This window comes from Schistocerca nitens, chromosome 9 (genome assembly GCF_023898315.1).
Source record: "Schistocerca nitens isolate TAMUIC-IGC-003100 chromosome 9, iqSchNite1.1, whole genome shotgun sequence".
Classification (NCBI taxonomy): Eukaryota; Metazoa; Arthropoda; class Insecta; order Orthoptera; family Acrididae; genus Schistocerca; species Schistocerca nitens.
In genome coordinates, this window is record NC_064622.1 from 418,000,657 (window position 1) to 418,023,966 (window position 23,310).

General features: G+C 42.4%; 2 non-coding genes across 2 annotated transcripts; one reads left to right on the forward strand and one right to left on the reverse strand.

Annotated features, from left to right (window-relative positions):
• Positions 1–3,446: 3,446 nt before the first annotated feature.
• Trnat-cgu (transfer RNA threonine (anticodon CGU)) lies at positions 3,447–3,521 on the reverse strand. The gene has a single exon. It is a non-coding gene; the product is annotated as a tRNA-Thr (tRNA).
• Positions 3,522–3,596: 75 nt separating this feature from the next.
• Positions 3,597–3,671, forward strand: Trnat-cgu (transfer RNA threonine (anticodon CGU)). The gene has a single exon. It is a non-coding gene; the product is annotated as a tRNA-Thr (tRNA).
• The last annotated feature ends 19,639 nt before the right edge of the window (positions 3,672–23,310 follow it).

Below are 23,310 nucleotides of genomic sequence, written 5' to 3' on the forward strand. Positions count from 1 at the left end.
TGTTACAGCAGAACGGTACATCTAAGATATTCTACGCCCGATTTGTTGCCCTTAATGGCAAGCCAATGAGGGTTACATTTCAGAAAGATCTTCGTGCTTGCCAAACCGTTCCTCAGCCATCAAGGTTGCTGGATCATTCCCCAGTTGACAAATGTTTGAGCATTTTGGGCAGGGTCCTCCAACCATATCGGGATTTTGACGATCTAACGTGCGAACTGGACAAAATTCGGCACTCAATACTAAGCCGAAGAACTGCTTCCATAAAGGCCAGAGGTGGACCGACGCGATATGGAGTTGCTAAATTTCTAAATCTCCTTCTCTTGAATAAGATATCCAATTTTTTCTGAAGGTGTAATCATTGTTTTGTTTGTACATGTAGATCACATCTACCAGTTTCCTTCTTGTTCGGACACTTCCTTAATGGTGCGTCGTTTTTTTTTCTTTTTTTTGTTAGAGTGTATAAAAGCTTCATTTTTCTGTGAGTGTTTTTCATCTCATTAAGTTTTCTTGTCGATTCAGTTGGTGGCTGAAGTGTTGGTTGACTGTACCGCTGACCGCTGACTGCCACCTCTCATCCACACCCATATCAGTCGACGTGGGGAGGGGGGGGGGATGAAATAACGATAAATGGGAAAAGGTCAATCTGTGACGTGTGGACTGAGAGAGGCTTTCCACCGTTTAACGTTTAAGGTTTTAGAGGATCTATGTCCCTAAGGTCTGTTACACAATTAGTGGATGGTCCGCGCTCGGTTAGTGGATCCGAGTCGACGATTTCCAGTCGTGCGGCTGAGCGTTCTTCTGTGCATTCCAGGGAGAGAGGAATTCTGTGCTCACACATCTTTGCTCTGGCATATCGTGCTGTTTGACAGCACGTATTGAGATGAACTCGCTGCAATTAAGTTATTTCAAGACCATCTGATCAACAAAAACAGAATTTTCAAACACGAGAGATTTTCCACGCGGGAGAGAGGATTTGGCTGCATCCTCTCATGGAACGAAGATGAACGAAGGGATTCACTGAACACAGACCAACTGCCTCAAAGACAGAATTTCTCAGAAATCTGTTGGACATCTTTATGCAGTTTACTGCGTAGAAAATAAACTCTTGAATTTCTGTAATTCTTTAACTCTAAATCTGTATATCTTATGTAAGAAATGAAGATACAAAGGAAATATTTTACTTGCCCCATTACTTCTGATGTGCCTCGATCAACTTTTCAAAGCCAAGTATTGTATTTGTGCTGATCACTTTCCTTGCCTTGTAACGTATTTCTTCGTTCTTATAGTCTTCATGCGCTGCATCTCCTGTGTATGTGTTCCTCTCTCAACTTCACTAATTAAAACTTCAGTGTAGAATTCACTAGACATTGTGGAAAATTTTGAAAATATTCTGCGGAACAATCTTATTACCATGCTAGTGAAATTCTTATGCTGAAATGAAATTTCTCTGCTTCGTCTGCGAGGAGTATCCGCAGGGCTGTGTTCGCACCAAATTGTTTCTGTTTATTTAACCGACGCGGACATTTAGTGGTGTGAAGGGTCCGCTCATATTGTTCCATCGCGGACCGTCCACTCAACTGTGAAATGTTCCTCACGAATACGTGACTGCCAACCGTGGGCGGAGGGCGGAGCGGGCCATCCGCTTAAGTGTGAACGCTCCTAAAACCCTTGAAATGAAGGAAAAGAAAGAAAGAAAAAAGGAGAAATCAGATCGTTCGTTGGGACATGCTTATTTTTCGATGTAAAAGTATCAGCTACTTCTGTTTCCTAGCATTAGATTATTTCCGTCAAGTTATATTTCGCATTACGCTTTCATTACTAACAAGTAGTAGAAATGGGAAAGGAAAATATACTGAACCACTCATACGCATAAACAACAATATAAGAGCAATATTAGTGGTGGCTTTCGTGCAAGTAGATAAGACGGCACGATTTGTGATCCTTGAAATTTTCCTGGCGTAAAGAATATTCTTCGACATCTTGCCACGATGTTTCGCCTGACAACCACTCATCTACATTCAGCTAATTCTTTTGTAATGGGGACTGCTACTTCACATCGTTAAATTTATATAAAAAGCAGGTGCGGAGACTCGTGCGCAAAGGCAGCCGCTAAAACTCTGTCGAGTTTTGCGCCCTCTTCGATTATGACCCCATCCACGATGCGCAGGCACATGCGTAACGATGATACGACGTGCACCGACCCTGTCGGGATGCAGGCTCGCTGCGCTAAAATTCTGGTGTCAGATTAATAAAATTAACTATCGTTAGACGTGTCATAGGTCATAAAATGTTTTCTTTAAGAAGATATTTAAAAAATTACCGGGTCTCGCGTCTTATCCAGTTGAAAGCCACCATCACGATCGATTAATCATACCTTTCTCCAGACACATATCCACCGACTCTTTAATGACTGAATGCCAGAAGTACCTCGTCGAGGCTAAGATTTCCGCGGAAGAGTAATCACGGAGTGTCCTGCAGAGACACAATATTCGACTATGACGCACTTACTCAGCTGTGTGGCGATCATGTTCCACGCACCTTTCACGCACTGTACGTGTTCTCTGACCACTATAGGCTTTGCCACATTGGCTAGGTATTCTGTAGATTCCAGCGTCCCGCAATCCAAGATCACCCTTTGCCGAACCGAGAAGAGCACAAATCTTTGTAGGTCAGTGGATGATTACTTTGATATGATGTTTCCTTAACCTGGACTTGAACCGCTCCTCCTCCTCTTGCAGTTGTGGGTGGTCACGTTTCTTCCTCTTTAAATCTGTGCTGATCTCGTTTGGATAACGCTCATTATCTTTAAACATACACTGTGGATGCTCCAGCTTCTTCGCAAGGCTGGCTCCATCAGAGACAGCGTTCGGACCCACATACTTTGTGACGGGCGGTGACTGCGAGACCCTTGTAGAACTGTATGTGTGGTGTTGCAGTAAACAGAATGCCCCAATAATCTACCCATTTTTCGACTGACCTAGACATCCAGAAACGGCAGGCAGCCGCCCTTCTCCGCTTCCATCGTAAATTTATATTCTTGTGGACTGAATACAGGTGCTTGCAGAAATTGTCAATTATTCTTCGCCGTGTGGCCACACTGCGGAAATATAATATTCATATCACCAGAAGACTTTTGGGCAACTCATGGCAACACGGTCAGTTTGTTCAGAATATTGTTGAATAAAAAGAAGATTGAGGAAAGGACATGATAAAATAGAGCTGTTATGTCGCCTTTGAACTTACTGGAAAAGAGTAACACTGAACCCATGAGAGGCACCCTAGTAAAGAGCAAGATGAGATCGAAGCTCACTAATAAGTCGAACTCATTGAGTCGAAGTGAGTTGAGGCTATTAATAAGGTCACCGGAGTTGCGAAGATGATGTGAGAACTTCCCGACATACAGTCTCAGTAAAGATACAAGAAACGTCCTGGCAGATTAAAACTGTGTGCCGGACCGAGACTCGAACTCGGGACCTTTGCCTTACGCGGGCAAGTGCTCTACCAACTGAGCTACCCAAGCACGACTTACGCCCCGTCCTCACAGATTTACTTCTGCCAGTACCTCGTCTCCTGTTGTGAGGACGGGGCGTGAGTCGTGCTTGGGTAGCTCAGTTGGTAGAGCACTTGCCCGCGTAAGGCAAAGGTCCCGAGTTCGAGTCTCGGTCCGGCACACAGTTTTAATCTGCCGGGAAGTTTCATATCAGCGCACACTCCGCTGTAGAGTGAAAATTTCATTCAAGATGCAAGATGTTTAGCTAAGTCATACGTCGCAGCACTAATATTGTTTACAACTGAACTTAATGGAAGAACTGCTTTGTGAATCTTTGGAAAGCCATATAACCTTGGTGGAACAGAGCTGTGAGTTATTAATCTTCCGCAACTTCATAGTACAATGTTAGCAATTTCAACTGACAATCTCCAGGGCAAAACACTCACGTTAAGGTGGATGAATGGTTGCCAGCCGAAATGTCGCGGAAAAAAGTCGTCCGGCTACAATCCCAAGAGTTGCTAATAACTTACTGTAGAATGGCATTAACAGGACAGAAACTAGAGCACTACTTAAATGCAACAGCCGACTACCTGATGCTCAGACTAGAGTGCAAGTCGACAGAAAGAATTTAAAATATTCTTAAGACCCCGCTGATGTAATACCAAGCCAACGACTGCTCTCATATTCGCAAGCAGATGTCTTTTAGCCCCTCCAATCGACAACTTTTCAGCCCTTAGTTAGTATGCTTTTCCGAAAAGATGTTTACTTGACTTGTTTCTGGTTTTGGTTCTACCACCTCCCAAAATATTCTACACATATTTTAATACTCTGCGTTTCACAGATCTGTCAACGGAATACACGGTGTTAACAATTTGATGAACTGCTCTCTCCAAAACAAAATGTTCTTACTTCCACTTTCTCTATCCCAGTGCTATTTCCAATGCTGATTCTTCCTCTATTTAACCCTAGATTATTAAAGCCTTGTCGAATTTACGATTTCAGTAGGGTATAAACCAGGATATTTTGTACTTAATTTAATATATAACATATCATATGTAATATATAATATACATCATAAAGACATACCATGAAGACAATGTACAGAGGACATAATTGTAGAATTAGATCACCATTGGAGAACTCTGAATACTTCGAAAAAAGACAGGGTCTTAAGCAAGGAAGTATTCTATATACTGTACTTTTCAATGTTGTGATGGAGGTAATGATTAGGGCAGTTGGAAAGATAGTAAAAGAAAAGGACAAGAAGATGATTTTTGCAGATGGTATGGTAATATGGGGTGATGAAGAGGTAGATGTACAGTTACAACTTGATGCGTGGAAGGAAATAATCCAAAGGTATGGATAAAAATAAATAAAGATAGGAGTGAAATAATGGTATTTGGATGAGAGAATGGGATCAACGGAAATATTACCCTCAAAGTGGTAGAAAGTTTCACTTATTTAGGAAGTGAAATATCTAGGGATGGAAGAATAGCCAACGAAATTAATAGGAGGTTACAGAAGGGAGGCAATTTCTACCAAACAATAAAACACCTGATTTGGAATAAAGAAGTTTCAGAAAAAGCAAAACTCTTTATGTATAAGAATTATTACTTCCCTATGGTGGAGATACATGGACAATGACAGAAAGGGACTGGAGCAGACTGCAAGCAGGGGAAATGCCATTTCTCAGAGCAGTTAATGGAAAAACAGGAATGGACAGAGTAAGGAATGTAGAGATTAGAAAAGACCTTAAAGAAGAAAGTATCAGAGAAGAAATTGAAGAAAAGAGATTAAGATGGTCTGGGCATGTTGAGAGAATGCATGGGCAGAGACTCCCCAAAATTATGGGAGAACTAAAGATGGATGGAAAAAACCTAGACGGCACCCAAGAACACGGTGGAAAGTGGGAGTGAGAATAACTGTGGAAAGGAGAGATATGACGTGGTAGCAAGTGGAGGAAGAAAAGTGGTGGGAGGACCGAGACAAATGAAGAGGACTCGTCAGCACCCAGACCCGGCAGTAGCTGGAGCGGGATCCGGATATAGATAGATAGATATTATTCGAGATATAATAATGGTAATAATTAATGCATAACATATAAACAATGACTTCATTTGTACAAAATGTTGAGTAGTGAACCTAACGATTATTTTCCACTGCTTTAGTGTTCTATGGTTCAGGACGTTTTTCCACCACAGTCGTAGCTTTACCCAGATCCTTTCCAGTTTCTCTGTTAGGAATTCGTTAGCAAAAGAGCATTGACTTCTTATAACATAAACTTTCGGTAACGAACTACAGAACGAAATTACTTCGCCTCTGACTGCAATTAAATTTGGTGCAAAATAGGGGAAATATTCCTACGCTTTGATTTAACTATGAAGCTCATGGAAGTAACAAAAAACTGTCCGAACATGCCGGATAGATCTGTGCTATCATATGAGTCCACATGCTATCCGCTGAGAGAGGAGTGACCGATCTTCTGGAGCTACCCGCCAGCTAGCAACCAGCGAACCGGCCCTGCTGCCCACTCATGTCAAGGAAACAAGTGCAGATTTATTCTACGTAAACGACCAGGTGCGAATGTTCTTCGGCTGAAAGGCATGACAGAGGTCAGTAAGGCCATACATCACGAGCAGCGCGGAGGTCGTGGGACGTTAACTGTGGAACGGCCGGCGGCACAACACGAAGCCGCAAATTTTTCCTCCGTCGACGAAGCAGGCCTACTATAGTGGCATGATCGAAACATCCCGAGTACGTGTTGATAGGAAACAAACAAATTTTCTCGACGAACGGCAGTGCTAAACTGTTTTCAATGTATAATCTGACACAAGATTGTTTTTTTACATATTCGCTTAATTTTTATTTGTAGTTTATGTACCCAATAAATGTGCCCGCTTTAGTTACGAGATACGGCTAGAAAAAAACCGGACTGATGCTGGAAAAAACATTTACTTACAATTATTTACAATTTCATGTTATCTTCTTCAATGTACTCTCCTCCTCGGTCTCTACACCGCTCCATACGAATTTTCCACTGTTCATAGCAATGCTGCAGATCATTTTCGGTAAGTCCATACATTACTTCCGTCGCTTTTTCTTTTACTGCTTCAACAGTCTCAAATCTAGTTCCTTTCAAAGCTGACTTGACTTTAGGGAAAAGAAAAAAGTCACAGGGGGCCAAATCAGGTGAGTAGGGTGGATGATCTAAGATGGGAATGTTGTGTTTTGCCAAAAACGTCTTCACTGACCACGCACTGTGAGCTGGGGCATTGTCTTGGTGAAGGATCCATGACTTTTTTCTCCACAAACCGTTTTCTCCGTACTCGCTCACGTAGGGTAGCCAGGACGCTAATGTAGTAATGCTGATTCACTGTTTGTCCCTCTGGTACCCAATCAACGTGCACAATCCCTTTGATGTCAAAAAAAACAATCATCATTGCCTTGAATTTCGATTTTGACATTCGTGCTTTTTTTTGTCGTGGAGAACCAGGAGTTTTCCAATGCATCGATTGGCGTTTAGTTTCGGGATCGTAAGTAAACAACCACGATTCATCGCAAGTAATAACATTTTGTAAGAAGGTGGGATCACTTTCAATGTTTTCCAGGATGTCAGAACAAATCATTCTTCGGCGTTCCTTCTGTTCAATTGTGAGACACTTTGGAACCATTTTTAAACACACTTTGTTCATGTTGAAACTTTCATGAAGAATCTGCCTAACACTTTCCTTGTCAACTCCTGTTAACTCAGACACTGCTCTGATTGTTAAACGGCGATCTCGTCGAACAAGTTTACCGATTTTTTCAATGTTTGCATCAGTTTTTGCTAACAATGGTCTGCCAGTGCGAGTGTCATCACTGGTGTCTTCGCGGCCATCTTTAAATCATTTAAACCACTCAAACACTTGTGTTCGCGATAAACAATCATCGCCGTACACTTGTTGTAACATTACAAACGTTTCACTTGCAGATTTTCCTAGTTTGAAACAAAATTTGATGTTAACACGCTGTTCTTTCTGTACACTCAACATTTTCCGACGCACAGACAAAACGTCAACTACTTAAAACAGACGCCACGGGCAGACTGAGTGCAGGAGGCAGATGAAACTCGAGCAGTAGGCGGAGCGAGAGTCACGTGACAGGCCACGCGACTTTCAGCCTTATTGCATTCGTTTTATTGTTTCAACAGTACTAGTCCGGTTTTTTTCTAGCCACACCTCGTATTTATTTTTTCTCGTATCAGGAACATACATATTGCACATATTGCACCCGGTTATGACTAAAACCTGGCCACTTCCAGTGCTTTTTCCGTTCTTTGATGTTGATCCCCTGTGTAGGAGGCAGGACACATTCGTCATTGAAGCTTTGAAGAACAGTGTGGTTTTCTCCACAGTCACACTGAATATCATCTTTGATCTTCCAATTTCTGACCACAGTCCGTTCAGGGACTTCCTAGACGTCCATTTCCCAGCACAGGCAGGAGGTACAAATTCTGAAATTCTTTTCCAGCTAAGGCGAAGGTAGCTCTCCTTAGTTCCAACCTAACTTTTTCAGCAGGTGTTCTAAGTGCCATCGATGTTGTACCGCAACTCCTCCTTCACGTAAGTCGTTGCGGGTGCGATCGTGCTCATACACAGGACGCAATTTCTTCTGCTCCACTTCTTTTCACTCTCATTTGCTGCTATTTGTTTTCGAACAGGACGAGGCGCTGTTTTTACGAGTGATAAAGCTATTCGACTGGAGTGGATTTCAAGCAACATGTTATAATTCTGCATGTGTCACTGTAATCTACATCCATCTGCTTGGCATCTGTTGAATTATACCAAGCAGGACCTGCATACTATGCCGCAGAACACTGTAGTGCCATTGGAGTGGTTTATAGAGTTTCAGGTTGACCACTCCATTGTGATCCGGCTAGTTTCCGTAGAAGATCGTTCCTGGTGGAAAACTGTTGACTTGCAGTTTATGCAGTGCTTCTTGAAAGTAGTATATCTATCAGGTGTCACTCCTATATATTTTTCCCACTTTGTAGCACAATAAAGTGAGCGGCTGAAAGCCACGGGACATTTTGTCTCATTTGTGTGTCACGTACAGGGTGTTTCCATAAGAGCGTACTGAAATGTAGCAGGAGATAGAGAATGCTCCACTGAGCAATTTAAGGTACGGAATCTGGGGTCGGAGAAGCCAGCATAAGGAGATACGGAATTAAACTTGTTTGCCGCTTTGTCTAACATTAATGTTTTCCAGCATATCTACAACTAACATGCGTACAATTTTAGACGTATTGTGCTGTTTATTTACATGGACATCTTTTATTTCCTGCAAGGAAGCAGGAAGGACAAGCCTGATTGCTGGGAAGTCATGCAGGTTTTCTTTACTTTGCTTGTCAGTATCGTGGCTCTGTCATATCGCATTTACATTGTTCCCTTGGCTATTCGGGAGAGCATGTGGATACAGTATGGTGGTGCACTGCCTCCCTTCAGTGTGGGTGTTCCCAACCACCTCAGTGCCTTATATCCTGGTAGCTGGATTGGAAGGGGATGTCCTATTCCATAACCTGCAAGGTCTCCCCACCTGAATCCCCTCGATTATTTCCTATTGGGATATCTAATCACTTATCTACGAGACCACAATGGATACGGAGATGCAATTAGTTGGGGGAGGGGGAGGGGATTGTCGGTATTCTGATTGAGCTGATGAGGCCCGCTATGAATTATCCTGCTGCGCCAGCCTGTTACTCTCCGAGTTCCACTGCACACTACGACATCGATGGTGTTGAGTGAATTTCAGTTCGAATCTCTGTATTCCCTTACAGATCTTACCTTCCATAGTTCTGTCAAGTACCACTGTAGTTAATACTTAATATCTGAACAAAGGTAACAAAGATCCGATCATCTTGTCCTTTTTTCTTGTCAACGTGTTCCAAGTGTTCCTGTCCTCTCCGACTTTGATGAGAGACTTCTCATTCCTTATCGGTCCAATAAATTTTCAATATCCTTCTATAACCTCACATCTAAAACGATTCTTTCCTTTTTCCGAGTTTCCACTGTCCATGATTCACTTACAATCAGTCCTATGCTCCAAATAAATGTACATTCCCACTATTTTCTTCCTCTAATCAAGCTCCGTGTTTGATACTAACAGAATTATTTTGGCGAGGAATACCTCTTTGCAAGTGCTATTCTGCTTTTTATGTCCCCTCTTGCTTACTCCGTCATTTGTTATGTTTCTTCAAAGGAACTCTTTCACTTCGTCTACTTAGTGGTCCTCAATTTTGACATTAATCTTCTCGTTAATCTCATTTCTCCTACTTCTGACTACTTTCGACATTATATGGTTCACTCTCAATTCATATTCTCTACCCATCAGATTGTTCATTTCATTCAACAGATCTTGTACTTCGCATTCACTTTCAATGTAATCTCCCTGATATTTTATTTCCCTCATTGCCTCTTCGATATAACGATTGAACAACAGTGGCAACAGACTTTATCCCTGTCCAATATCCTTTCTAATGCGAGCATTTCATTATTAGTTTTCCATTCTTATCACCTGCCCCCCTTAATTCTAATAGGTATCATCATTTTTCCCCTATAGCTTACACCTATTATCTGTAAATTTCAAACACCTTGCACCATTTCACATTGTGCAACGTTTTTCTAGGTCAACAAATCCAGTGAACATATCTTTGATTTTTCTTAAGTGTTACTTCCATTATTAAACGTCTGGTGTCTTTACTATTTCTAAATCCTAACTGATCGTCATGTAACAGATCTATAGTTTCCTGTTCCGTTCTTATGTATATTATTGTTGTCAGCAAGTTGTTTGCATGAACCAACTAAGCTACTTAAACTGCGTGATGGGAAGCACTTTGCGCATGATGTTCTACGAACTCCACCATCCAAGCGTTTCTTCAGTTGTAAATGAAGAAACAAGCCTTCTTTACGTCGGTATGGTGGGATCATTGGAATCGAATACCGTATGGATGATGAAGTCCGAGAGGAGCATAAACATGAATACGACACGGATTATGAAGGTAGTCACCTCCCGCCTTTTAGAAACATTCGTTGTGACAGCCGCCTCAGTCTTTAGAGGAAAACTACACAGAATCCTAAGGCGAAGTGACTGCACGGAGGTTTGTAACTCGCTTCCTCCAATTTAAAGGAAACGTTTATACGCATGAACGATTAATATGTTTGTGTTATACTTAATATTTCAGAATGAGATTCGAAAGTTCGAAACTGGTCTTGTAAATAATAATAGCAATGCAGTGGCTGTTGTGTTCAACCACTGTCTTCCTGGAATTTATCGGTCATAGGCATCCTTTGAATAAAAACGCGTTGCAATGTTCGTCTTGTTGGAAATGCCACTCTCTCACAAAGATGCGATAGTCCACAACATACACCGACGTTGAGCTTAAAACTGCATAAAAAAAAATTACAAATTTAGTTCAAATCGTAAACAGACATCTCACATGACATAGTATTCCACGTGGAAGGTTGAGATCCGTTTAGAGTTTCTAGTGGAACTGGTTTCTTTTAGTTGGATCAGATGAAAACTTAAATTATTATGAAATGGAGTGTTCGCGCCGAAATCCCAAAAATCAAAATTTTATCGCTGATGTAAAGTAATGATCCATTGAGTGAGTTTAGCAGCTACAGAGATTCTCCACATCGGTAACTGTGATACTTTATTCTTTTTCGAATTGACGTTTATAGATTTGTCACGGAAGCCATAAACTCGCTGCCTTTGTTTTGCAGCATTTGACAAGTATTAGGGATGGCACTAAAAAAAAGGAGGTTACTCATTCTCTACAATGAAGTGAAAGTCATGGGGTACCTCCTAATACCGTCTCGGTCCTCCTTTTGCTCAGCGTTGTTTAGCAGATCGACGTGGCATGAACTCAACAAGTCGTTGGACGTACCGTGTAGATACAGCAAACCATACTGTCTCTATAGCCGTCCAAAATGCGAAAGTGTTGCCAGTGTAACATAAATGTTAGATGGGTTTCATGTCAGGGCATTTTGGTGGCCAAACTATTCACTCGAACTGTCCAGAATGTTCTTCCGAGCAGTCGCGAACAGCTGTCGCTTGGTAGCATGGCGCATCGTTGTTTGGGAGCATGAAGTTCATGAATGGGTGAAGATGGTCTCCAAGTGGCCAAACATAACAATTTCCAATCAATGATCGGTTCAGTTGAAGCATGTAAATACAGCCCGCACCATTATGGAGCCGCCACCAGCTTCAAAAATGGTTCAAATGGCTCTGAGCACTTTGGGACTTAACTTCTGAGGTCATCAGTCCCCTAGAACCTAGAACTACTTAAACCTAACTAACCTAAGGACATCACACACATCCATTCCCGAAGAAGGATTCGAACCTGTGACCGTAGCGGTCGCGCGGTTACACACTGTAGCGCCTAGAACCACTCGGCCACCATGGCCAGCCCGCCACCAGCTTGCATAGAGCCTTGTTGAGAACTTGGTTTCATGACTTCATGGTGCCTGCACCATTCTCGAATCTTACCATGAGCTCTTACCAACAAAAATCACATCTGACCAGGCCATGGTTTTCCAGTCGTCTTGGGTACATCGATCGATATGGTCCGGCGCCTAAGAGAGGCGCTGCTTGTGACGTTGTGCTGTTAACAAATGCACTCGCTTCGGTTGTCTACTGTCATAGTCCATTAACGCCAGATTTCCTCACACTGTTCTAACATATAAGTTCGTTGGACGTACCACATTGATTTCTGAGGTCATTTCACGCAGCGTTTCTTGTTTGTTAACTCTGACAATTCTACGTAAACACCGCTGCTCTCGGTCGATAAGTGAATTTCGTTGGCCACTGGTTGTCCGCGGCGAGGGATAATGCATGAAACTTGGAATTCTCACCACACTCTTGACACTGTGGAGCGCGGAATATCGAATTCAATAAAGATTTACGTAATGGAGCGTCCCAAGGGTTCAGTACCAACTACACTACTGACCATTAAAATTGCTACACCACGAAGATGACGTGCTACAGACGCGAAATTTAAGCGACAGGAAGAAGATGCTGTGATATGCAAATGATTAGCTTTTCAGAGCATTCACACAAGGTTGGCGCCGGTGACGACACCTACAACGTGCTGACATGAGGAAAGTTTCCAACCGATTTCTCAAACACAAACAGAAGTTGACCGGCGTTACCTGGTGAAATGTTTTTGTGATGCCTCGTGTAAGGAGGAGAAATGTGTACCATCACGTTTCCGACTATGATAAAGGTCGGATTGTAGCCTATCGCGATTGCGGTTTATCGTATCGCGACATTGCTGCTCGCGTTGGTCGAGATCGAATGACTGTTAGCATAATATGGAATCGGTGGGTTCAGGAGTGTAATACGGATCCCAACGGCCTCGTATCACTAACAGTCGATGTGGCAGACATCTTATCCGCATGGCTGTAACGGATCGTGCAGCCACGTCTCGATCCCTGAGTCAACAGATCGGGACGTTTGCAAGACAATAACCATCTACACGAACAGTTCCACGACGTCTGCAGCAGCATGGACTATCAGGTCGGAAAGCATGGCTGCGGTTACCCTTGACGCTGCATCACAGACAGGAGCGCCTGCGATGGTGTACTCAACGACGAAAGTGGGTTCACGAATCGCACAACCTCACTTTTTCGGATGAATCCAGGTTCTGTTTACAGCATCATTATGGTCGCATCCGTGTTTGGCGACATCGCGGTGAACGCACTTTGGAAGCGTGTATTCGTTATCGCCAAACTGGGGTATCACCCGGCGTGATGGTATAGGGTGCCATTGGTTACACGTCTCGGTCACCTCTTGTTCGCATTGACGGCACTTTGAACAGTGAACGTTACATTTCGGGTGTGTTACGACCCGTGGCTGTAGCCTTCATTCGATCCCTGCGAAACCCTACATTTCAGCAGGATAATGCACGACCGTATGTTGCAGTTCCTGTACGGGTCTTTCTGGATAATGAAAATGTTCGACTGCTGCCCTGCCCAGCACATTCTCCAGATCTCCCACCAATTGAAAATGTGTGGTCAATGGTGGCCGAGCAACTGGCTCGTCACAATACGCCATTCACTACTCTTGATGAACTGTGGTATCATGTTGAAGCTGCATGGGCAGCTGTACCTGTACCCGCCATCCAAGCTCTGTTTGCCTCAATGCCCAGTTCTGTAAGTTCTAGTATAATATACACTCCTGGAAATTGAAATAAGAACACCGTGAATTCATTGTCCCAGGAAGGGGAAACTTTATTGACACATTCCTGGGGTCAGATACATCACATGATCACACTGACAGAACCACAGGCACATAGACACAGGCAACAGAGCATGCACAATGTCGGCACTAGTACAGTGTATATCCACCTTTCGCAGCAATGCAGGCTGCTATTCTCCCATGGAGACGATCGTAGAGATGCTGGATGTAGTCCTGTGGAACGGCTTGCCATGCCATTTCCACCTGGCGCCTCAGTTGCACCAGCGTTCGTGCTGGACGTGCAGACCGAGTGAGACGACGCTTCATCCAGTCCCAAACATGCTCAATGGGGGACAGATCCGGAGATCTTGCTGGCCAGGGTAGTTGACTTACACCTTCTAGAGCACGTTGGGTGGCACGGGATACATGCGGACGTGCATTGTCCTGTTGGAACAGCAAGTTCCCTTGCCGGTCTAGGAATGGTAGAACGATGGGTTCGATGACGGTTTGGATGTACCGTGCACTATTCAGTGTCCCCTCGACGATCACCAGTGGTGTACGGCCAGTGTAGGAGACCGCTCCCCACACCATGATGCCGGGTGTTGGCCCTGTGTGCCTCGGTCGTATGCAGTCGTGATTGTGGCGCTCACCTGCACGGCGCCAAACACGCATACGACCATCATTGGCACCAAGGCAGAAGCGACTCTCATCGCTGAAGACGACACGTCTCCATTCGTCCCTCCATTCACGCCTGTCGCGACACCACTGGAGGCGGGCTGCACGATGTTGGGGCGTGAGCGGAAGACGGCCTAACGGTGTGCGGGACCCTAGCCCAGCTTCATGGAGACGGTTGCGAATGGTCCTCGCCGATACCCCAGGAGCAACAGTGTCCCTAATTTGCTGGGAAGTGGCGGTGCGGTCCCCTACGGCACTGCGTAGGATCCTACGGTCTTGGCGTGCATCCGTGCGTCGCTGCGGTCCGGTCCCAGGTCGACGGGCACGTGCACCTTCCGCCGACCACTGGCGACAACATCGATGTACTGTGGAGACCTCACGCCCCACGTGTTGAGCAATTCGGCGGTACGTCCACCCGGCCTCCCGCATGCCCACTATACGCCCTCGCTCAAAGTCCGTCAACTGCACATACGGTTCACGTCCACGCTGTCGCGGCATGCTACCAGTGTTAAAGACTGCGATGGAGCTCCGTATGTCACGGCAAACTGGCTGACACTGACGGCGGCGGTGCACAAATGCTGCGCAGCTAGCGCCATTCGACGGCCAACACCGCGGTTCCTGGTGTGTCCGCTGTGCCGTGCGTGTGATCATTGCTTGTACAGCCCTCTCGCAGTGTCCGGAGCAAGTATGGTGGGTCTGACACACCGGTGTCAATGTGTTCTTTTTTCCATTTCCAGGAGTGTATTTGTCCAACGAATACCCGTTTATCATCTGCATTTCTTCTTGGTGTAGCAATTTTAATGGGTAGTAGTGTACCAAAACCGCGTTCAAAATCTGTTGGTTCGAGAGGTGCGGCCGGAATCATGTCGGACACCCTTTCGCATGAATCATGTGAGTACAAATAACAGCTCCGCGAATGCACTTTCCTTTTATTTCTTGTGTTAACGGTACTATCGTCATCTGTATACGTGAATACCGCTATCCTACGACTTCTATCGCCTCAGTGTAAGCTTTGTCTTTAACCGATCGAGGCATATTGTCAGACAAAACAAGGTAAGTCGCATTTTCTCGTTAGTCATTGGATGCATAAGGGGATTTTCTTAACTTCACTGAAAATGCTGGTTTACTCTTATCTCCATTACGCGGAGGCCTCTACGTAGCGATTTCTATTGGTCGAAACAGCATCGAGATTTTTCGAAATAAAATAAAATAGAAGAAGGCTATGAAATTCATGGGAGGTTCGAGCAAAACCTTTTCCCAGCAGGTTATTTACGTGCATGTATCCCAGTGGAGTTTAAAGAACTCTGGTCCACAGCTCCTGGTCTAGTGGCTAGCATTGCTGCATCTGGATCACGGGGTCCCGGGTTCGATTCCCGGCAGGGTTGGGGATTTTTCTCTGGCTGTTGTGTTGTCCTCATCATTTCATCATGATTGTCATTATTCGTGACAGTGGATAGATTGGACTGTATAAACAATTGGACTGTGTAATCAATTGGACTGTGTAAACAATTGGAGTGTGTAAACAATTGGAGTGTGTAAACAATTGGACTGTGTACAAAATTGGGTCTTTGTACGGGCAGTAATGCCCGCGCAGTTGAGTGCCCCACAAACCATCAACATCATCATTAAAGAACTCAGTGGGGAGCAAGTGGAACTACTTTTACAAAATGAAACCTTCAGAATAAGCGTAATCAATTCAGTATTAAATTTTCTATGAGATCATATTATTTTACATACGTGTTTTACTTCTCCCTTGTACTGTTTTGTAAATGTTATTATAATAGTAGGCATCTATTTAGATGCAGGACTGTTAATCAGTTTTAGTGCAATTGGCCTAGAGAGATGTACCATAAGTGTATTACTAGAAGACCCTCAGCAAATTATTTGATAATAAAGTATAGCAGACAGCTCTCTTGTATCGAAGAAGTCAGACGTTAACAACATCACAAAACTGGCGAAAAGTTGATTAGCATCTGCATAATTTTCGCAGGAAAGTTTTATGATATGCTAATGTGAAGTAAAAAGTTTATTCTGTTTTCCATTTCATGAGGTGCAGTACACTGACAGTTTTCAACTTTCCAGGAGTGAGAACACCACTTTCTCTATGCATCAACTTTCAAAGAAATTTCTCGGGTATTTCATTCAATTTTCGGGTAGTTCCATCAGTTTGTACTTATTGACTTTCTTGCCAGTAACAGCTTTAACCTCCACTAAATGCTCTGTTTCCACTACTCGACAATTGTATTCTTGTTTGCAACCAAATAATTCACTAAAAATTTGTTCTTACAACAAATAATAGGGATAATTTGCTATAGGACCTACTCGGAGATGAATATATTGACATAGGAGAGGAAATCATGGCGGTCTCGATCAAACCAGTCAGAACACTGACGACCTTTAGACATACATTTCCTCACATTTCCTAGTTCATCTCTAGAATTTACTCTTTCCCCAAGCTGCAAGCAATTTCAGAAACATATAGTTGTAATAGTGTAGCATATTGGAAGGGCTACAGTTTTCCGCAGACTCATTACTTTCAGTTGCACTACTTCAGCTCTTTCTAAACTTTAGAGTAAAGCCAATGACATGTAAACGCTATGTGGTGATCCGTGAGCGTGTTTGGATAGCGCTATTTTGAACACATTCTCGACAAAATAAGGGCTTTAGAAACTTTAAATGTCTTACATAGATTTGTCAACAACAGCAGTGAGTCAGATACCAAAATGTGAGGAGCGTAAGTTAATTTTTGCAGTAGAGCTTAATTAATCTGCAGAGCCTGTTAAATGTTCTTTGTCCTCAAACATTTTCATCGTTACAGGTGATATATTGTTTCATTCGTAAAGGACTACAGAATTTCTCTTTCAGAAGAGTTCCTCCGTGTACAAAATGACACCTGCTAGCAGTCGACGAATCTTATTTCACAGCAATATTTCTTGTTTACTAGCATAAGCTGTTGCTGACGATGATGTATACTTTTTTAAATGTAACCCAAATAATCTTCCGAATCGCGAATGAGCAAATAACATATACTTGTGAAACCTCGATACCAATAGCCTCTCGGTAATTTGTTGGGGGCGATAATTTAGTACCGCGTAGCAACAGGTTACAAGACTGCCCTACGGCAGTTCACTGTTTCATTACACAGAACAGCCTGCGAAGAAATATTAAGGTATGAACGCAGAAAACGTAACTCATTTGTTTGTTGTACACACCTGTGTACGCGTTAGCAGTCACTGTAAAATTACCGACTATAACTTTTTAGACTTCATGTTCCTAAGTACCCATTCGACACCCACATCAGAAATGAGGAGTGGGCTGATTACGATCATCGTAAAAATAACCGACGTTCAACCGGCTACATTCACTAGGGAGAGTTACCCTTATCTAATACCTACTTGAGGCATTTTATCTCGCGTTTAGTTTGGAATTTTTCACCAGTTAAGCGTTTGTCTATAGTCTTACCGTATTCAGTCACCATATATTACAATAAAACAAAAAAATTCTTCTTCAGTCGTTAATTTCAATTTTATGCGTGCAAAAAAATTGCAAATACACACATGCTTCATAAATTTTCACTACAGCGAACGAACATGAAGCACGTGTTGCATAATGCGAGCAACAGAGTGGCTAACTAACGTCTTGTCGCAGTCTGGAGCTTGTTTGTGGATTATATCGCCGAATATAATTCGTAATATAATCACCCAATTTAAAATGAATGGTCACATCATATTCACAGTGTGAATATTACAGACATTGCATCAGTCTAATTATTCTGAATTGATCGTACACTCTCTGGATGCCACTTGCGTAAGATGATTTAAGGGTTGTATGTCCTATGCCGCCAATGATAAATTATCGAACTTTGCGATCCATTATCTTGGCAACGTTTTAAGACACCAACTTACAATTTTCCAAATTATTGAATGCAACTTTCTTCATACACTGAACTACAATTATAACTTAAATTGTATTGTAGGTCGTATTATTTTTTTTCACACACTAAATTTTGACAGAATTTTGTAGTAAAGAAATGAACATAAAAACAAAACCACTCAGGATATTTTTAATCATTCTAGTTCCATATGTGTTTAATCTCACAGAATGCTGTGAAAATTTCATGTCTCTACCATCCATACTGTTATAGAAAACGGGCCATTTTTTGCAAAAAATGTAGTTCAGAGATATTGAGGTTTACAACATTTTTGGTACATATTTTTACACAGACTTACATTTCTGCGTCTTTTATGCATTAGAATTGCCCTGGCCCATAGTCTGCGTCTTCTTCAGTGTCACAACAGCCCAGTGCTTGCCTCCTCCTTTTCTTTCTTGCTTCTTTTGTCATTTGCTGAGCAGCTAACTCTGCTTTACATACAACAAGCTCATCCAGTTCCCGCAGTCCTTTAACTGTGTTCTGTCCAAATCTTACCCCTAACTTCTTTCATAGTTCCCACCATTAAAAGTTATTACAGCATCAGACACTGCTAACTTTAGTCATAAGGCCAACAAATATATTTTTAGGCACACATCACCACACGTCATTATTGAAGGACTCATTCACATTCTGGGTCTTCCCATGTAAACACCTCTTTAGTAGCTCAGGATTTACCAGATCTCTGTAAGTAGGTTTGATTGCCTCCATTACTGCCACAGGAAGAGAATATTTATGTAAATTCATGCAGGGTGCCAGAAAATTCAGCTTGCCTATATTTACACCAAGTGTTTGATGCAGATGGACACAAAGCATGACATGGCTTTTTCCCTGCTAGCACACGTATTTTCAAGTACTTCAGAAGAAAATGCAGGTCTCACATATCTGTTACCCGCAAATTTGCGTTTCTTGAAGTTACTTTTACGCTAAGTCATTTTATTTATGTATAAAAAGCAATAGAAGTTAGCTTACTACAAAAATAGCAGATGATCACACTACTTTCAACGAAAACTAGTATCAGAAACAAAGGACTGATTTGTTTATTCGTAATGCCAGCTTTTGAGACGAAGGAGTAGGCACAAAACAAAGATATTCACAGCCATCTAGACTGTGTAGCTCCCAAGATATGATTGCTCAATTGTGTCAGTATATGTGTAGCCACGAAATCTGACAGTCTCACGTCAGTATTCAAAATATTATTTGAAGGTAATTGTCTGATTTTAATGTGTTATATACCAAAATGTATATTGAATGACATTCGGGATTACAAAATTATACGTTATTAGGTGATTCAACTGTGCACTGAAACAGAAGTTGTCCCTAGGATTGAATGACGAAACTGTGTAGCAATCAGGACCCAGTCGTGACATAAGTGAACACATTGATTTTGGCGGTCTCATACAAACTGAAACTTCACTTGCTGGCAATGACGTATAACTGCGGTACTATTTCGTACTTGAAATTCTTGACAAGCAAGAAAATTACGAATTGGCTAAAACAGCTATGAGGTCCGTTTTATTTTCCCCCTTCACATACAATTATCGCACTCACCATATGGTGGTACTTTGGTACTTTTTATGAGCACTGACTCTCTCTCTCTCTCTCTCTCTCTCTCTCTCTCTATATATATATATATATCGAGTAGTACGGATTGCAAGTTTGAGGGCGAAGAGTCAAGTGCCGTCAGTGAACAGAACAAGTTAGTTTCAAACAAAATACCCAGCTCAAACCGTTGACAAATGCATTATTACGGAGATGGTTTCGGTGCAATACAAATACAAAAATAAACGACTGTAAGGAAAGACGAAATGCAATTACTCTCTACGTCTACGTGATAACTATGCTATTCACAATAAAGTGCCTGGCAAAGGGTTCAATGAACCACCTTCAAGCTGTCTCTCTACCGTTCCACTCTCGAATGGCGTACGGGAAAAACGAGCAGTTACATTTTTCTGTGTGAGCCCTCATTTCTCTTATGTTATCGTGATGATCATTTCTCCCTGTGTAGGTGGGTGCCAACAGACTGTTTTCGCAATCGGAGGTGAAAATTGGTGATTGTAATATCATGAGAAGATCCCGTCGCAACGAGAAACGCATTTGTTATAATGAATGCCACTCCAATTCACGTATCATGTCTGTGGCACTATCTCCCCTACTTCGCGATAATACAAAACGAGCTCCCCTTCTTTGTACTTTTTCAATATCATCCCTCATTCCCATCTAATGCGGATCACACACCGCACGGCAGTAGTCCTGAATAGGGTGGTGTAAGCAGTCTCTACAGTAGACCTGTTGCCCCTTCTAAGTGTTCTGCTTCTGCCAATGAGTCGCAGTCTTTGGTTGGCTCTACCCACAACATTATCTGTAGCGAGTAATGGGAGACCGCGGGTCTCTTCTGCTAAAATACCGCGAAAATATCCCTGAGCGAGTTTCGAAGGCTTTTGTCGGTGGAGATCTGGCTCATCGTCACGCTTTTTATAACTAAGAGAACACGGCAAGTGCCATAACCCGATTTCCCAGAAACTTTGCTCATTGGAAGAGGGGAGAAGTTAGGCGAACAAGTATCTCGCCTGATCTGTAGATAATAATGACCGTCAACATTTTCGACGTATTTTCGAGGCACTTTATGTGCCTTTTGCTGTGCAATATCGTCGAAAATACGTCCAAAATTTTGACCATCGTTTCCTCAGAACCGGTCGAGTTTCTACGGATAAGCCAAGGCTCATGTCCACTTATTTGTCTCCTCTTCCACTGTGCGAAGTTCCTGAGACGTTGGGTGATGACATTTGCAGTGTTGTCGTCGTCAGTCAGATTAATCAAAATTCACCATCCATTCGATGGGTGAGGATTTCTTAAGCATAAGAAAGGACTGCAATCAAAAAGATTAAAAACAAATAAGATTTCCGATCGTAAGCCGTGGCAATTGCGTCCGTGTAAGAATGCCTATATCTTGCCTATATCTTGTAAGAATGGCCGTATTATATTACCTTGTACTTAAGATGATCTTTGGTGAAGGTGACCACAGCAAATGCACTCGAGACGTCATACATAAAACTTGGTCTTCTGAACGTGTTGAACTTAGCCACGGAACAGTTTCAAATTTAGCAAAACATATTTCGTTTATGTAACAAGTGCGGTACTAAATCGAGCTTCAGAATTGGTTTTCCACTATAAAAAATAATCGCTGACGAAATATATATATATATATATATATATATATATATATATATATATATATATATATATATATATATATATGCCCTGACATTCTCATTGATTTCGTCTTCTTCTTCGTTGATCGATGTTTGCAAACTGCCTAAGTTTGTGTCGCCTGCCCACCAAGAGCTGTTGCATAACGATTTGATTCACGGATGCAGTTATATGGCTCCCTCCGTGTATAGCGATTACACGATTATGACGTGTGCGGCCTGATGATGGCATCAATGTAATGCCGAAACTGGTAGCACATAAGAAATTCATAAAATAAATTTCTACAATACATACGGCTGTTGGTAAATTATTGCATCAAGGAATCATTGATTTCGCGTTGAGCACGTAAGAAACGAGAAACGAGAAATACATTCTTTATTAAATTTCCAGATTTGTATTGTTTCGTAAGAAGTACTATAGAGTTCGAAAATATTGCTTTCCCCTGCATGTATCATACTGATTTATTTCTTGGTGAATAGCACAATAAATGTGACTGCATAAATTTCAAATTCACTCTTGGGACATTTAATAATGACTCACATTAACATCAGTACGATAACAGATATCGCACGTGATTCGATAACCTAAGCAACAATTTGCTGTGAGAAGTGTTCATTTGAGTGGAGACTGATCTGGAACAGAATGCAGTTGCAACTCTTAAGAGCGCACAAACTGGTCTTATTTATCTTTTTTCTTGCTGGATGCGTCGACAATCAGATTGTATCAGAAGTAACACTATTGAATTCGATAGGGGTCTTTCGAGGAATCAACCAAGTGTCCAAAAATCGGTGCAACAATCATAACAACGATTTACGGGAAGTACGAAGGGTCTGTATAAGAATTACTGTACCAGGAATTGAATATTGGCCTTTTGGATTATTTAATTTATTTATATATCCATTTATTTTACTCGGCTGTGTCTGGGTCAACAATCACTTGGCTGCATCTGACGTCGTCAGAGAACTGACCTACAATTGAGTGTGCACTGAGTAAGATGCATGAGCTGTACGTTGTAGATTAGGAAAAGCCCTGGTCTAGTTTGACCGACAGAAGCTAGAATCGAAAAATCAGAAAAACACTCAAAGTACACACCCATCTCGAGCTGTTGCAAAAATATCACTTAAACTGATTAGAAGGAGAGGCACAACGCTGTAACATAAATGAGCCACTGGAAATGTGACAAAATTACCATCTGGTGGGAGTACAAGGCCCAAATGTTGTAGAAAACGAACATGCCAACTGGTTATCGAAAGCTACAACACAACACACCGCATATCACAATAGTGGAGTAAACAACAGTAGGCATCACTGGAACTGCCATACCAGGTATTAGCAGAATCGGCAAAAAAAACAACTGGAAAAACTTACCGTATGCGAGGACTTGATATTTGAACTAAAGCAACTCTGACATAAACCAGTGAAAGTGCCGTCAATTGTCCTCGGCAGACTGTGAGCTGTGGGCACTTCAAAACCATTAGAATGGCAAAATTATTCTTACAAGAATTATCTGCATGTATATCACGCAATCTAAGTCTGACTATTGATTAGCCGGCCGCGGTGGTCTCGCGGTTGTAGGCGCGCAGTCCGGAACCGTGCGACTGCTACGGTCGCAGGTTCGAATCCTGCCTCGGGCATGGATGTGTGTGATGTCCTTAGGTTAGTTAGATTTAAGTAGTTCTAAGTTCTAGGGGACTGATGACCACAGCAGTTGAGTCCCATAGTGCTCAGAGCCATTTGAACCATTTTTGACTATTGATTAAATACGAAATCTGGCATGTTGAGAGTTGTAATA